This window comes from Lathyrus oleraceus, chromosome 7 (genome assembly GCF_024323335.1).
Source record: "Lathyrus oleraceus cultivar Zhongwan6 chromosome 7, CAAS_Psat_ZW6_1.0, whole genome shotgun sequence".
Taxonomy (NCBI): Eukaryota; Viridiplantae; Streptophyta; class Magnoliopsida; order Fabales; family Fabaceae; genus Lathyrus; species Lathyrus oleraceus.
In genome coordinates, this window is record NC_066585.1 from 38,453,215 (window position 1) to 38,470,150 (window position 16,936).

A 16,936-nucleotide genomic window follows, 5' to 3' on the forward strand; every position below is an offset into this window, starting at 1 on the left:
TGCATCATTTAAACAGAAGGGCTTGAAGTTCGTCCATGTTGGCTAAATTTCCATATACATGTTTTGCACCTTGAACTTCATGACCAGTTTTCAATATTTTCCCAACTCCAAATGGATTTTTGTTCAACATAACATTTGTTCCTCATGTCAAGACCTTTCCAACCATTACCCACATGGCTATGTTTCAATTAGGAAAATGGTATTTTCGAAGAGGGGAATTTTCGTTCCAATTATGCATAACATGTGAAAACTTCTTGCACACCACATTGCCTTGCCATGTACACGTCCAAAATCATTTGTTTCATCATCAGCATGTTAAACCAATCAAGTTTGGGCCTCCCATGCGCCTGTACAGGCCCATGCATGGAGGACCCAACTTCACATGCACATGAGTTTTCACCTTGCTTGCATCAGCCTTGCCTATAAATAGAGTCCTGGATTCTCTTCAAAATCCAACCTAAAGGCGCCTAAAGTGCTGCACAAGTTAAATCCCAACCTCCATTAAAAGGAATTCTGAGTTTTCTTTTCCAATTTTCATGTTCAATTTTCAACTTCATTGGTTGATCTTTGAACTTCAATTCCTAAACCTTGCTTCCTGCCATCTCAAGAACACACTGCATCAAAGAATTGGAGTAGATCAGGCCTTGGAAAGCTGCACTTCAAAGGTTGTTGTTCAAACTGTTTTCATTCGAAACTACTTGGATATTGATCATTTCTTGCATTGCTTGGTACCTCTGAAGTCCTCATGTGAGAGGAAATTGATTTGAGCTTTTAATTTCATGAATTGAATAAGTTTAGTTTGAACACCACAAATTTCCATCTCAGATTTCTCTCTCTATAGAGATCTTGAGTGGAAACCGAGGGTACATGGGTGATGTACATCACCCCAGCTTTCTAAAGATATATAGATCGTGCATTTTGGTGAAGGTTTGAAAACCTGCAAATTTTGGCCGGAACTGTGAGTCTCGCCGGAGAAGACGGTGGTTTCAACCACCGTCCCCACGTGGACGAGTTCCTAGCCCTTGGATCTGGACCCTGGGATCTAATCTCAGCGCTTCATTTCATTGACCTATTTTAATGCCATGTGTGATGTTGTTGACTCAAGTACACCATGCGCGCGCGTCTCCCAGCCACTTGATGCGCCACGTCAATTAATAAATCAAGATCAGACGCTCCCTGATTTTTTGCAATTTCTGAATTTCATTTTATTTTCTTTTATTTCATTTTATTTCAAAAATTCATAACTTCTTCATTTTTAATCATAAAAGTATGGGACCAATTGCAATATTGTCTTTTTAATTCTAGTTTCTAAAAATGATTTTTAATATTTTTTATGATTTCATTTAATATTTTTTGTGAATTTTCTCTTTTCTGGTTATTTTTAATTCATTTAAAATACTTTCCAATATTCACAAATGCCAAAAATATTTTCTTAACATCTTTGAATGATGATGAATCTATGAAAAATATTCTCATCAATTTCTTAATTGATTTGAGATTTATTTGAGATTTTAGTTCAATTATGTTATTTTTCTTAATTTTTAATTGTTTAAAATCAGTTTCTATTTTCAAAAAATGAAGAAATTTTTTGTCAAACCTTGTTTGACTATGTTGAACTTATGATGATCCAATTGGACTTTTCCTAGTTGATTTGAATTGGATTTGAAGTTTGACCTTTATTTCTTTATTTTAATTCAAGTATTATTTTAATTCCAAAAAATACCAAAAATATTTTTATTGTTTCTTGACTTCTAAGCTTCATCTTACTTCTGTTTTACCATTGATTGAGGTTGATTCCATTCATATTTGGTCAATGTGTTTTGCTTATGTCATTTAAACTTCAATTATGTACATTCCAATTCTTCTTCTTCTTCTTCTTTTTTCTTTTTGACCAATGAGTTAAAGATTAGTGGTTAGCCTTGACATATTAGGGGCTTAACCTTCCTTGATTCAAATCAAATCCATCTTGATCAAAGATCAAGTGAATTGCTTTGCATTAAGGATAGATTGCTTCTTGGTCAAGCAAAAAACCTAAATCAATACAAGGTCATTCTTCTTTTATTTTGGCATGGCAAGTTGTAGGAGCTTGGCTTACTAGTCATGGTCTCTAACTTGTGTTTTTTGCCTATAGTTTTATTGACCAACCTCAGATAGGTGTGACTACTACATTAGTCCACTTACTGATAACATGAAATTCTATCACATTTTAGGACTTAATTCAATTAAACTATATTATTATTTACTTTAATTTATTTCATTTTATCGGATATTACGCGGTATTTCCTTTTTATTTATCTCAGGTATCTATTTGAAGCAAAAGTAAAAAAAGAAAGAAAAGGAGGTGCAAAAAGAAGTTTTTGGAAACAAATAGCAAAAGCCAAGCCCAGCCCAAAGAAGGCACATGCGTTGTGCCTGTGACGAGCGTCACAGAGGTTGTGACGAGCGTCACGCTATATGCACTTGTGTGACGAGCGTCACACATGGTGTGACGGACGTCATACCATTCCACTATATTTGAGGCACAAGGAACGCTTCAGAGAAGTTGAGTCCTATTTCCACGCCCAACTATTCTGCACGTTGAAGACTTTTGACGCGGAAGGCAGTTGCAGGAGGTAGCATATAAATAGTAGTTTTTTGGAAAGCTCTAGGTTCCACGGTTTTTCTAGATTTTTTCCGTTTTCGCATTTTTCTTCATCCAGCAGCTTAGGCATATTTTTACAGTATTACTTTTACAAATTTCTATATTGTTTTCTTTTGCAATTCTATTTTCTTTTCTAGCTCTTAATTAATTTTTCGCACAATAGTTTCTACACCGGAAACTATTGTGTACCTTTTACCGGATCTAACCTTACGTTAGAATCTAGTTTTTTTTATTCCTTCGTTTTATTTTTCTGCCTGATTGAAGAACTCAAGAACAAATCCAACCGGTCTGTGGTGGAGTGTTCAAGACTGCTATTTAATTATTCAGGTTCTATAATTATTTGTTGAATTGATATATGCTTGTTTTTACTATTAATTTATACTGTTTGCCTGCGATGAGTCTGTTTATGCATGATATTTATTTAAGTCTGTTTAGCATGTCTGGCTAATTTATTTAGGTATCGGTATGTAAAGTAAGCGGAATGAAGGAATAAAAACTAAGTTGGTTTAGTTAAGTTTAAAATTAAAATCACTCTTTTTTCGGTCTCAATTTACAGGTTTAATAACAAAGTTTTTGTACGAAAGTAAAAGACATAAAGAAGTTAAAATCAATAGAGCGAGAGTTTGAAGTTTTGACTGGACAGTGTAAATTGGACATTAATTCTAGATCAGGGCGAGGGCAATTTTTAGAGTTAATTAAATTCTAACCTTTTTCAAAAAGTATTTTTAAAGATTGAATGTGAGGACGAGAGTTAAGCATTTGAATTTAATTATATAACCTAAGTCAACAGAGCGAGAGTTTGAGATAAGGGTGTTTAAACGATTAGTGTTTTCTGAAAAAGAGTTTCTACGGATTCTATTGTTTTCAAAAAGTGGTTTTTGACTTAACTATAAGTGACAGCTACGTTAATATAAAATCATAGTTTATTCAACAGAGCGAGAGTTTGAGATAAAACTTTTAACCAATAGCGTCAACTGAAAAGATTTATTTTTAAAACCAAGAGACCAATAAAGAATTGATTCCCTAATTACGACGAATTACGTACCGATATCCGCTTTACTGATATTTAATATAGATTTTAGCTTAGTTTTAACTTTTCCCCCAAACAATCAAAATATCATCTGCCTTAGCTTTACGAAGTAACCTTAGATAACGGTATATCGATTCATAAGTCCCTGTGGGATCGATATCTTTTAAAACTACGCGATAGAACTGTGCACTTGCAGTTTTTACCCCAATTCGACTCATAAAGTCGAGCGATCAAGTTTTTGGCGCCGTTGCCGGGGACTTTTATTTAGTCGATATCGTAACTCTCCTGTTACGCTGTAGAGACTAATGCTGTTCTTTTTCTTTTCTTTCTTTCGTTGATTTGTATGCCACACACTCACTCTCAAGGCGAACCGCTCTACTTACGAATCAACGACATCGAACTATATCTCTGAGTCTTACGACGAATTCGGGAATATCGTGCTGCAAACAATCTCCCTCCTGTAGAACTTCCTGATTTCAAAAATATTTTCCCTTCGATACCCGAGATGGCAGAACCAGCTCGTGCTCTTAGAGATTATGCCGCTCCATCGCAAGATGAACCGCATTCAAGTATTGCTCCACCCGCAATCGAAGCAAACAACTTTGAACTTAAACCTTCACTGTTGCAGGCAGGGCAACAGAACCACTTCTCTGGGAATCCTACCGAGGATCCTAACCTTCATTTATCCGTATTTGTCCAATACGCTGATACTGTTAAAGCTAATGGTGTCACTTCAGAGGCAATTCGACTTTGTCTTTTTCCTTTCTCACTAAGAGATAGCGCTAGAAGATGGCTTCAATCTCTTCCTTCCAACTCAGTCACCACATGGAACGAGTTGAAGAAAGTTTTTCTTGCTCGATATTTTCCGCCAAGCAAAACAGCTATGTTAAGAGCCCAAATAATTGGATTTAAATAGAAAGATAACGAGTCTCTTTTCGAAGCATGGGAAAGATACAAAGACATGATGAGACTTTGTCCACATCATGGTTTAGAAGACTGGTTAGTAATTCATACATTCTATAATGGTCTCCTGTACAACACGAGGTTAACAATAGATGCCGCCGCAGGTGGTGCACTAATGAACAAACCTTATGCTGACGCTTACCAACTTATCGAAAGCATGGCTCAAAACCACTATCAGTGGGGAACCGAACGAACAATGGTGGAAAAACCTCAAACGAAAACTGGCATGTACGAGATAAGTAACCTTGATCATGTTAATGCAAAGGTGGATGCTCTGGTCCAGAAAATTGAAAGTTTAAATGTATCACCTCCAACCACCGTAGTTGCCATAACTCAGAATTGCGAAGTCTGTGGAATCCAAGGTCACACTCCTGCAGATTGTCAACTCCTAACAGGAATCCAAGCGAAGCAAGTAAACTATGCTCAAGGAAGCCCCTATTCGCATACCTATAACTCAAATTGGAAGAATCATCCAAATTTTTCATATAAAAGTAATAATGCTCTATACGCACCTGGACAATCTCCAAATCAAGCCCCAGCTATACCTCCGGGATATCAGAAGCCGACCCCATCTACATCTAACAATAACGCCCCTAGGAAATCCAACTTGGAAATCATGATGGAAAACTTTATAGCTTCTCAACAACAAACCAATAAAGATTTCTTAAACCAGAATGTACACACTGGCGAACAAATTAAACAACTAGCAAGTAAAGTAGATGCCCTGGCTACTCATAACAAAATGCTGGAAACGCAAATATCACAAGTAGCTCAACAACAAGCGCCTATTGCTGCCCCAACTGGTACATTTCCTGGCCAACCCCAACCTAACCCAAGAAGCCACGCTCATGCAATTATACTGAGAAGTGGAACGGAAGTGGAAGGACCGTCTGACCCAAGGATAGAAAACCAAAACTCTAAAAGGTCAACTAAGGAGAGTGAACCTAAGGAAAAGGCAGAGAGTAATAAGGAAACCGTAGAAAAGAAGGAACCTTATGTACCTCCACCACCTTATAAACCACCTATCCCTTACCCTCAAAGGCTTATTAAAACCAAAGATGCGGGCCAATTTAAAAAATTTATCGACCTACTAAAACAATTAAACGTCACAATTCCGTTTACAGAAGCTATTACGCAAATGCCCTCATATGCCAAGTTTTTAAAAGAAATTCTTTCTAATAAAAGGAAACTTGAAGATAGCGAAACCGTTACACTTATTGCTGAATGTAGCGCTATAATACAGAATATGCCTCCTAAACTTAAAGACCCAGGTAGTTTCTCTATACCCTGTCACATAGGAAAATTTGTCATTGACAAAGCCTTATGCGATTTAGGAGCCGGTATTAGTGTTATGCCTTTATCCATATGCAAGAGACTTGAAATGGGAGAATTAAGACCAACTAAAATGTTTGTGCAACTAGCAGATCGTTCCGTAAAATATCCTGTAGGAATTCTTGAAAACGTTCCAGTGCGCATAGGTCAATTCTACATTCCAACTGATTTTATAATTATGGATATTAGAGAAGATGAAGTTACGCCCATTATACTGGGAAGACCGTTTTTAGCAACTGCCGGTGCAATCATAGACGTAAAACGAGGACGACTCACTTTCGAAGTAGGAGAAGAGAAAATTGAGTTCATTCTTTCCCAATTTTTGAAAGCACCTGCAATAGAAGATACATGTTACTTCATGGATATCATCGATGAATGCATAAAAGAAACGGAGTTAGAAAAAGACAAATCATCTGACTATCTTGTAGAAGATAAACTTAACCAATGTTTAGCAATAACACCGGACCCTACGCAATGCCTTAAGAAACCAACCTTAGACCTGAAAACACTTCCCAAGAATCTGAGATATGAATTCCTAGACTTAGAGCTTGAACGACCAGTGATAGTTAATGCTGACCTAGGAAGGCTCGAAACAGAAAAACTCCTGCATATCTTAAGAAAATATCCAACCGCACTAGGTTACAACATCACCGATCTTAAAGGAATAAGTCCTTCTATTTGTATGCACCGCATCATGCTAGAAGAAGACTGTAAAACTTCTAGGGAACACCAGAGGAGACTAAACCCGATCCTGAGTGAGGTAGTGAAGAAGGAAATAACCAAGTTATTAGAGGCAGGTATCATATATCCTATATCTGATAGCAAATGGGTTAGTCCTGTACACGTAGTACCAAAGAAAGGAGGTATAACAGTCATTGAAAATGAAAAAGGAGAAACTATAACCAAACGAATCGAATCGGGATGGAGAATGTGCATTGACTATAGGAAACTAAACAAAGCAACCCGAAAAGATCATTTCCCTTTACCATTCATTGACCAGATGTTAGAACGATTAGCAAAACATTCACATTTCTGCTATCTAGACGGTTACTCAAGTTTCTTTCAAATACCAATTCATCCTGATGACCAAGAAAAGACAACGTTCACGTGCCCTTTTGGTACCTTCGCTTATAGACGAATGCCGTTTGGCTTGTGTAATGCTCCTGCAACCTTCCAAAGATGCATGATGGCAATATTCGCCGATTTTCTAGAAAACATCATGGAAGTATTTATGGATGACTTTTCCGTATGCGGACAAAGCTTTGAAGAATGTCTTGAAAACCTAGAGAAAGTTCTAGAGCGATGTGTAAAAGTAAACCTAGTACTTAATTGGGAAAATGTCACTTTATGGTACAAGAAGGAATTGTTTTAGGACACATCATCTCAAATAGAGGAATCGAAGTAGACAAGGCCAAAATAGAGGTAATCGACAACCTTCAACCTCCGAAGACTGTGAGAGAAGTACGAAGCTTCTTAGGACATGTCGGTTTTTACCGACGATTCATTAAAGACTTCTCTAAAATAACTAAACCGTTGACCGGACTATTGATGAAAGATGCTGAATTCATATTCGACAATAAATGTTTAGAAGCATTTCAAACGCTTAAACAAGCACTGATCTCCGCACCCATAATGCAGACACCAGATTGGAATGAACCATTCGAAATAATGTGTGATGCCAGCGATTACGCTGTAGGTGCTGTTTTAGGACAACGAAAAGATAAAAAGCTTCATGTTATATATTACGCAAGTAGAACTCTAGATGAAGCACAAATGAATTACGCCACAACCGAGAAAGAACTTCTAGCAGTAGTGTTTGCGCTAGATAAATTTTGTTCTTACTTAGTCGGAGCCAAAATAATCATCTACACTGACCACGCTGCTATCAAATACCTCTTAACTAAAAAGGATGCAAAACCTAGACTCCTAAGGTGGATCCTGTTACTACAAGAGTTCAATTTGGAAATCAAAGACAAGAAAGGAACTGAAAACGTAGTAGCAGATCACCTCTCTAGACTTGAGAACCTTGAACCGGAAAGAACAGCAATTAACGATGACTTCTCGTACGATAAGCTTATAGCTACTTTAGAAGAAAATAACGCTGATAAACAGGTAGAAACTACCTTAGCAATATCTGTTACACCGTGGTACGCTGACCTCGTCAATTATTTAGCTGCCGGAATAGTTCCATCTACCTTATCCTACCAACAGAAGAAACGATTCTTCTACGATATAAAACATTATTACTGGGATGACCCCTTACTTTTTAAAAGAGGTCCCGATGGTATTTTTCGTCGATGTATACCCGAAGAAGAGGTAGAAAGTATAATCCAACACTGTCACTCCGCTCCTTATGGTGGACACGCAAGTACATCCAAGACCTGCTCTAAAATCCTACAAGCCGGTTTTTATTGGCCAAGTATATGGAAGGATGTACATGCAGCTATTAAGAAATGTGACAGATGTCAACGCACAGGAAACATATCTAGACGTGACGAGATGCCACAAAAGGGCGTTTTGGAAGTCGAGATTTTCGACGTGTGGGGAATAGACTTCATGGGACCTTTTCCATCCTCTTTCGGCAACAAATACATACTCGTGGCAGTTGACTACGTATCAAAATGGATTGAAGCTATAGCTTCTCCAACAAACGACACACGAGTAGTAACTAGACTCTTTAAGAATATAATATTTCCAAGGTTTGGTGTCCCAAGAATAGTTGTCAGTGATGGTGGATCGCATTTCATATCCAAAGTAATCGAAAAACTACTGCTTAAGTATGGCGTAAGACATAGAGTAACGACACCTTACCACCCTCAAACCAGTGGGCAAGTGGAAGTATCTAACAGATAAATCAAACAGATACTAGAAAAAACAGTCGCCACTTCAAGGAAAGACTGGTCATTGAAATCACCAGAAGCTTTATGGGCATACCGAACTGCTTACAAAACACCCATAGGGACAACCCCATTTAAGCTAATTTATGGAAAATCCTGTCACCTCCCGGTAGAATTAGAACATAAAGCCTATTGGGCCATTAAAAATCTAAATTTAAACTATAAAGCCGCCGGTGAAAAGAGAATCCTTGATATAAGCGAATTAGAGGAACTCAGAAGAGACGCTTACGAAAATGCCAGAATCTACAAAGAAAGAACAAAACAATGGCATGACAAGCGAATATCGAGGAAAATCTTCAAACAAGGCGATACAGTCCTTTTATTTAACTCCAGACTAAAGTTATTTCCGAGAAAACTATGATCTAGATGGTCAGGTCCTTTTCGAATCACTAATGTTTTTCCTAGTGGAGCAGTAGAAATTAAAGGCAAATCTATGAACCATTTACCGTAAACGGGCAACGTCTAAAACATTATCACTATGCAGAAAACAATGAAGATTCGCAAGTCTTGCACTTAGACGAAATGCCTCCAGAAATTATAGATTGTAATTGATTGTTTTTATGTCGAGCTTGCGACATTAAACAAAGCGCTTAGTGGGAGACAACCCACAAATTATTTTATTATTTCCTTATTCTATTATTATTATTTTTCTATTTCTTCCTTAATTATTCTTTTAATTTCTGTTTAGTATTCATTCTTAATTTATTTTAATTTATTAAAAACTTTTCTCTTCTTTCGGCATTTGGCCAAATCCTGACTAAAACTCTTGTTTTTCTTTTCTCTAGCTAACACTAACCTGATGGGACATATTGATCGTATGGGTATCAAATTCAGAGGAACAGCTCAGAAACAAAAGTTTGAGGAACTAGCCACGAGAGAGATGCTACCTAGCATGTATGCTGATGACTGGGCAATGACTGCCCTTGGACTAAGACAAAGTGTCCTGTATTTGCTGAATCAGATAGGGTGGGAAACCGCTCCTATCCGTAGACAATTTGTCACTTCCCGGAGACTGACTCTAGAATTCCTTAGTTCTCTGATCTATCTACCCAGCCATGGAAAGGAATAAGCAGAGGTTTTATACAGTTCAGAATGTTTAACATGGAGTACCAATTTAATATTCAAAATTTTACCAACCTTTTAGGCTTCCCTACATCCTTTGACACATTCACAGTGAGCCAAGAGGAACTTTTTGAATATAGAGAACTTGAACACTTTTGGGGTAACTTGACTGGAAATGACGATCCCGAGGAACATGAGTTTCTCTCTGGAAACATACATAACCCGGCCTTTCGCTATTTCCATAAGATCCTGACCCACACCTTATTTGGGAAGAAGCCAAACAGTACCACAGTTTCACGTGATGAACTCTTCATCATATTTTGTGCTTCTCAGAACCGTCCAGTAAACGGTGCCACTTTTATGTTAGCAAATTTGGACCACCTTATCCAAGATGAGCGAGCACCAATTCGAATAGGCGGTTTGATAACTATGATAGGTAATGCTATTGGATTACGTCAGCCTATGCTTGACTTAAGCCCTTTTTGTGGCATTGCTACTATGAGTATACCCTTCCTCTTCAACACTTTGTTTATAGCAAACCTAGGGTCTGATGAGTTTGAGCTTATTATTGATAACCAAGTTCTTTGCCTATTCACCATGCCCGATCCTAGGACTAGTGTTCATAACCGCAACAACTGGCTCTACAATCTGAACGAAACCCCCTCTCCTGCTAGATCCACTGAATCCATCCAGGACTATGAGATTTATGATGACCAGATTCCTTATGCTGAATCAGATCCTCAGACACCATCTGGATATTATGATATTGATCCTCCTCCTCAACCTGCTCAGACAGAAGAATCGGCAATACCCGACCTTAGACATCATATGCCCGGAACTGATTATAACACTGCCATGGAAGCTTTGATGTCAGAACAAGATGCCCTCAGAGAAGAGTTCACTAGCCTGAGGCACTAATTTCTGGGATACATGAACAGTATGACAAACCAGTTTCACGAGTTGCTATACCGTGTTAACTCCTTTGCTCCTCCGGCCAGCGATCGTGCAGATGGATATAATTTATTTATTTTTCTTAGTTATTTAGTCTTAAGCTAGATTAATTCGTTAATGTTATTTCAAATTATATTCGTATTTGTTTCTCTTTCACACTTTTTGTTTTTCTCCATTGTTACATTATGATTATTTTATTGAAGCTATTTATTCATTTTATTATGTAATATCTATTATGCTCTCTACTGTTGCTGCCTACATGACTTATTAAAGAACAATATATTTATGCATCATTGTGCAAAGTAGAATGACATGCAGAAATTAATTATAGCAAAATAAAATAATCAAAAGCAAAACAAAAAAATATATATATATAAATATATTACCAAAATCATTATAAAGAACGCTAGCTGAAGCCTTGCCAAAAAGAATGCGTGACAAGCGTCACACAATCTATGACGGACGGCATACCGAGTACCTGTTACGACCGTCACGCCCCTGTGACGAGCGTAACACCATTCTGACTAGGTGAACATTACAGTGCCGTTGGAGACGAACGTTACACCCTTTCACTTTTTACCTTCCCCATTTATTCCCATTAACCCACACTTATTCACTTTTCAACCACCTCCTTTCCAACTTCCAATTTTTTTTCCTATAAATACCCATCAAACCTTCCTCCATTCACCACAATCCATTCTCTAATATCCAATACATTTCCTTTCTTTCCAAATTACTCCTTCAAATTCATTCATCACTATGGCAGGAAATCAGAATTTCGGAAATATCATCTTCTGATCTGGAGATGAAAACTATCAAAGGGAGCAATTCGAGCGCTTTCAACAGCGAGGCGTCATCTCTACCAGGTATCCTGATTCAACTTGTTTACAACAATTAGGATTACTTCAAGGTATCGAGTGGATGCTCCGCCTTGCCGATCTAACCTTTCTATGTACGCATAATCAACCCACCTACCCCTCCCTAACCTTAGAATTCTTAAGTTCATACGCGTACAACACTCCAGCCGGTGAGGACGAATTCTTAACCGGTACCGCAACCTTCCGTATGTTCAACACTGAGTACTCCTTAACCCAAAACCAATTGAGTACCATGCTACAATTTCCCACAGAAGGTCAAGTCTACCCCAGAATCCCTCCAAACCTAAACTGGAGCACAGTTGCTGCTTTCGACCTCTTTAGGAAAATATCCGGAGTAGATGCCAACAACTAGGAAGAGCTCCTTGTTTCCCATATACATAACCCAACTATACGGTACTTTATCCGTATCCTACAAAACACCATTTTTGGAAGACCGAACAACAGCAAGGTCAACGCAAAGGAACTCTTCTTCCTCGAATGCGTCTTCGAACCGAATGCTAAGGTAAACGCCGCCTCCTTCCTATTTCATCATATCCGCACCTTATGCGCTAGAGGCCGTCAACCTTTTGTAATTGGTGGATTAATAACCACCATAGCACTTGGCTTAAACCTAGGGGACCGACTCCAAACTTTAGAATCTTTACCTCCCCTATTTATGGATATAGGCTACTGTCGGTCCAGCCGCCTAATAAAGAACAGAGTAGGCGGAGGATATTATCTTATGGTGAATAACCAGGCCGTCCCAAGCGTCGTGCTCCCCAACATTTCCCTAACAGATGTCACCAATCCCAACCGCCACCTCTATGATCTAAATGCTCCCGAAGCTACCGAGCCTTCGCATACAAACCCGTCTGCAGACGAGTTCGAAGAAATGGAGCAAGGTGATAACGCTCCTGAACAACAATCAGTCCCGCTCAACCCTTCCGATACTGCAGCTGGCCCATCCTCACAACGTCGTCGACGAAGAAGGCCTGCAACCAACGACGACATCATGGATGCCATTGATGGTATGCAAGCACATAATCTCGAAATGATGCAAATGATGCGCCAAATGCAACAACAGCAGGAAGAGAGGAATACAATAACCGATCAGCGGTTCACTGAGTTGTTTAGCAGGTTCGACAACTTAGACTTACGTCAGCGATCACCAGGCCCAAGAACAAGAGGCGGAAGGCAACCTTAGCTTTTCTTTTTCCTTTCCTTTTTGTATTTCATTTCTTTTCCTTCAAACATTGAGGACAATGTTTTATTCAAGTATGGGGGGGAAAACCATGTTCTTTCCATCCTCCATTTTCCTTTTCAAGTATGTACTTTTCCTTTCATTGTTATTTCCCTTTCTTATTTGTTGAAATTTTTTTTTTATCATAATATAGATTTATTTTAAGTTAAGTCCCTAGCGTGAAAAACTTTCTATTATCTATTTCCCCTCAAATTTTCATGAGCCATAACAGAAATTCAACACACTCAATAAGTATAAAGGTTGCTTATTTTATAAAACTTGAGTGAAATCAAGACAAAAATTATTACCATAACAACGCTCTAAGAACCTCAACATGTTAGATCAGGATAAGTACCTATTATACCAATCCCTTGAACTTTTAGTTTTATAGTAACCCCGAGTAGTTTATACGAGAAGTCAGCACCATCTTAATAGCAAACTACGTGGAGAGCCGATGAATATAAGTGAATGACTCCCAAAGTAACATAAAAAAATATATATATCAGGAAATGCACTAATTAAGTTAGGTGATCCTTACCAGATCATTTAATCTAAAGGTTGCAGATCATACAAAAACATAATATGAAAGATCCATTATGAGTTGCTTCAGCAGGTATCTGGTGCTGAACTTGGTAGGGCGGACTACGGTCCGATCCCCCACAATTTGCAATGGACTGAATAACGAAGTTATCCGACTTATGTACCAGAACTTCTAGATAAAAGGGGATCAGAATCACTAACCGGTTACTCCACTATGTGCGCGAAAAGATAAAGGGCTTAATGTGATTTCGCTAGAATGAAAACGGGTGAAATAAGAGTAAAGGAACTAGGACAGCTATAATGGCATTACTTGAACTGGTTTGCATGAGGTGAGGTTATCTGGGGTTATGACGTGGTTGTGGATGTCAAGATTAAACCCAAGTCACTTCTAAACAAGGTTTACATGCAACCTAGTACGAATTGATGTGTGTTTTGAAATTTCATCTTGCTAAAAATTTTAAGTTCTATACCGTATTTTGCTTGAGGACAAGCAAAGATCTAAGTATGGGGGAGTTTGATAACATGAAATTCTATCACATTTTAGGACTTAATTCAATTAAACTATATTATTATTTACTTTAATTTATTTCATTTTATCGGATATTACGCGGTATTTCCTTTCTATTTATCTCAGGTATCTATTTGAAGCAAAAGTAAAAAAAGAAAGAAAAGGAGGTGAAAAAAGAAGTTTTTGGAAACAAATAGCAAAAGCCAAGCCCAGCCCAAAGAAGGCACAGGCGTTGTGCCTGTGACGAGCGTCACAGAGGTTGTGACGAGCGTCACGCTATATGAACTTGTGTGACGAGCGTCACACATGGTGTGACGGACGTCACACCATTCCCCTATATTTGAGGCACAAGGAACGCTTCAGAGAAGTTGAGTCCTATTTCCACGCCCAACTATTATGCACGTTGAAGACTTTTGACACGGAAGGCAGTTGCAGGAGGTAGCATATAAATAGTAGCTTTTTGGAAAGCTCTAGGTTCCACGCTTTTTCCAGATTTTTGTCGTTTTAGCATTTTTCTTCTTCCAGCAGCTTAGGCATATTTTTACAGTATTACTTTTACAAATTTCTATATTGTTTTCTTTTGCAATTCTATTTTCTTTTCTAGCTCTTAATTAATTTTTCGCACAATAGTTTCTACACCGGAAACTATTGTGTACCTTTTACCGGATCTAACCTTACGTTAGAATCTAGTTTTTTTTATTCCTTCGTTTTATTTTTCTGCCTGATTGAAGAACTCAAGAACAAATCCAACCGGTCTGTGGTGGAGTGTTCAAGACTGCTATTTAATTATTCAGGTTCTATATTTATTTGTTGAATTTATATATGCTTGTTTTTACTATTAATTTATACTGTTTGCCTGCGATGAGTCTGTTTATGCATGATATTTATTTAAGTATGTTTAGCATGTTTGGCTAATTTATTTAGGTATCGGTATGTAAAGTAAGCGGAATGAAGGAATAAAAACTAAGTTGGTTTAGTTAAGTTTAAAATTAAAATCACTCTTTTTTCGGTCTCAATTTACAGGTTTAATAACAAAGTTTTTGTACGAAAGTAAAAGACATAAAGAAGTTAAAATCAATAGAGCGAGAGTTTGAGGTTTTGACTGGACAGTGTAAATTGGACATTAATTCTAGATCAGGGCGAGGGCAATTTTTAGAGTTAATTAAATTCTAACCTTTTTCAAAAAGTATTTTTAAAGATTGAATGTGAGGACGAGAGTTAAGCATTTGAATTTAATTATATAACCTAAGTCAACAGAGCGAGAGTTTGAGATAAGGGTGTTTAAACGATTAGTGTTTTCTTAAAAAGAGTTTCTACGGATTCTATTGTTTTCAAAAAGTGGTTTTTGACTTAACTATAAGTGACAACTACGTTAATATAAAATCATAGTTTATTCAACAGAGCGAGAGTTTGAGATAAAACTTTTAACCAATAGCGTCAACTGAAAAGATTTATTTTTAAAACCAAGAGACCAATAAAGAATTGATTCCCTAATTACGACGAATTACGTACCGATATCCGCTTTACTGATATTTAATCTAGATTTTAGTTTAGTTTTAACTTTTCCCCCAAACAATCAAAATATCATCTGCCTTAGCTTTACGAAGTAACCTTAGATAACGGTATATCGATTCATAAGTCCCTGTGGGATCGATTTCTTTTAAAACTACGCGATAGAACTGTGCACTTGCAGTTTGTACCCCAATTCGACTCATAAAGTCGAGCGATCACTTACGATTGCTTAACATAGCGCTAAATTGCCTTATGGCACACTAACACTAACTACTAATCACTAACTTCTAATTCAAGCATTTAATTCTTGCAATTTACTTTAATGCAATTTAATTTCTTGCTCATTAATTCATTTGTCTTTGCCCTTTGCTCACTTGAGCTCATGTTTATGATAATGCAATTTGCCTTTTGCTCACTTGAGCACATTATTGTGTATGTACTATTGTCTTGTGCTTGTTTTGTTTCTGTTTGTGTGAACCCAATGGAAATGGAGAAAGGACTTAGATTTAGGACCTTACCTATGCTAATGGAGTTTGAAGAGCAACTAGGCCTCATGCCTTTAGAATGCTAAATTGTCAAAGAGCAACTAGGCCTCATGCCTTTAGAATGCTTAATCTTGAAGATGAAATGAAAGGACCCTAATTCTAAACTCACTCTTGTCCATTCTTTTATTGCATTGTTGAACTTCTTGATTTGTGTGTTCTTGAGGGATCCCAAACTTGAGATACTTAGAGGAACCATTGTCATGGACATCCAAGATAAGAGATACAAAAGCCAATTGGAAGATTCCTAGGAGCTTGATTGATTATTTGCTTGATTGCTTGAGTTATTTGCTTATTGCTTGCTAAGTCCAAAGGAATGGAGCAACTTGGATCATCTTTATGATCTCAAGAAGGGAACTCCAAGTGGTTTTATTTCTCTTCCCTCATCATTTGCATGTTTAGGACCTAGCCCTTCTCTTCTTCTCTACACTCTAACCCAAGCCAACTTTTTGTGCAAACATTAACATTGTTTTCAAAATTATAAACCTAGGCACTATGCCTTTGATTTTTCAAACTCTTTTCATAACACTTATTTTGAATTAAATTCTAAGTCAACTTTGACCTTATTTTGTGAATACTTTTCATTTGTAAATACAACTCACTCAATTGTTTTTATGGTTCCAATGACCATTTGTGTTAAAGCTTTTCATAAACATTAGCTATTAGGTTTGAGTTATCCTAGAGGTTGATATAATAGTCACCTTTATCCTTAGTGATGGACTATAAGTCTTCCATGCTTATTATAGGGTTAACCCCTCACTAGCATGTTGAAGCTCTCCTCACATGGTGGATTTGTGGTTTTAGGTTGAGTTTTCTCCCTTTGATAACAAAAGACCTTAAGGCTTTTGACCAATCAATTCA

At 37.4% G+C, this 16,936-nt stretch overlaps 1 non-coding gene across 1 annotated transcript; it reads right to left on the reverse strand.

Annotated features, from left to right (window-relative positions):
- Window positions 1-4,554: 4,554 nt before the first annotated feature.
- On the reverse strand, window positions 4,555-4,661 carry LOC127108729 (small nucleolar RNA R71). The gene has a single exon (XR_007796246.1). It is a non-coding gene; the product is annotated as a small nucleolar RNA R71 (small nucleolar RNA).
- Window positions 4,662-16,936: the final 12,275 nt, after the last annotated feature.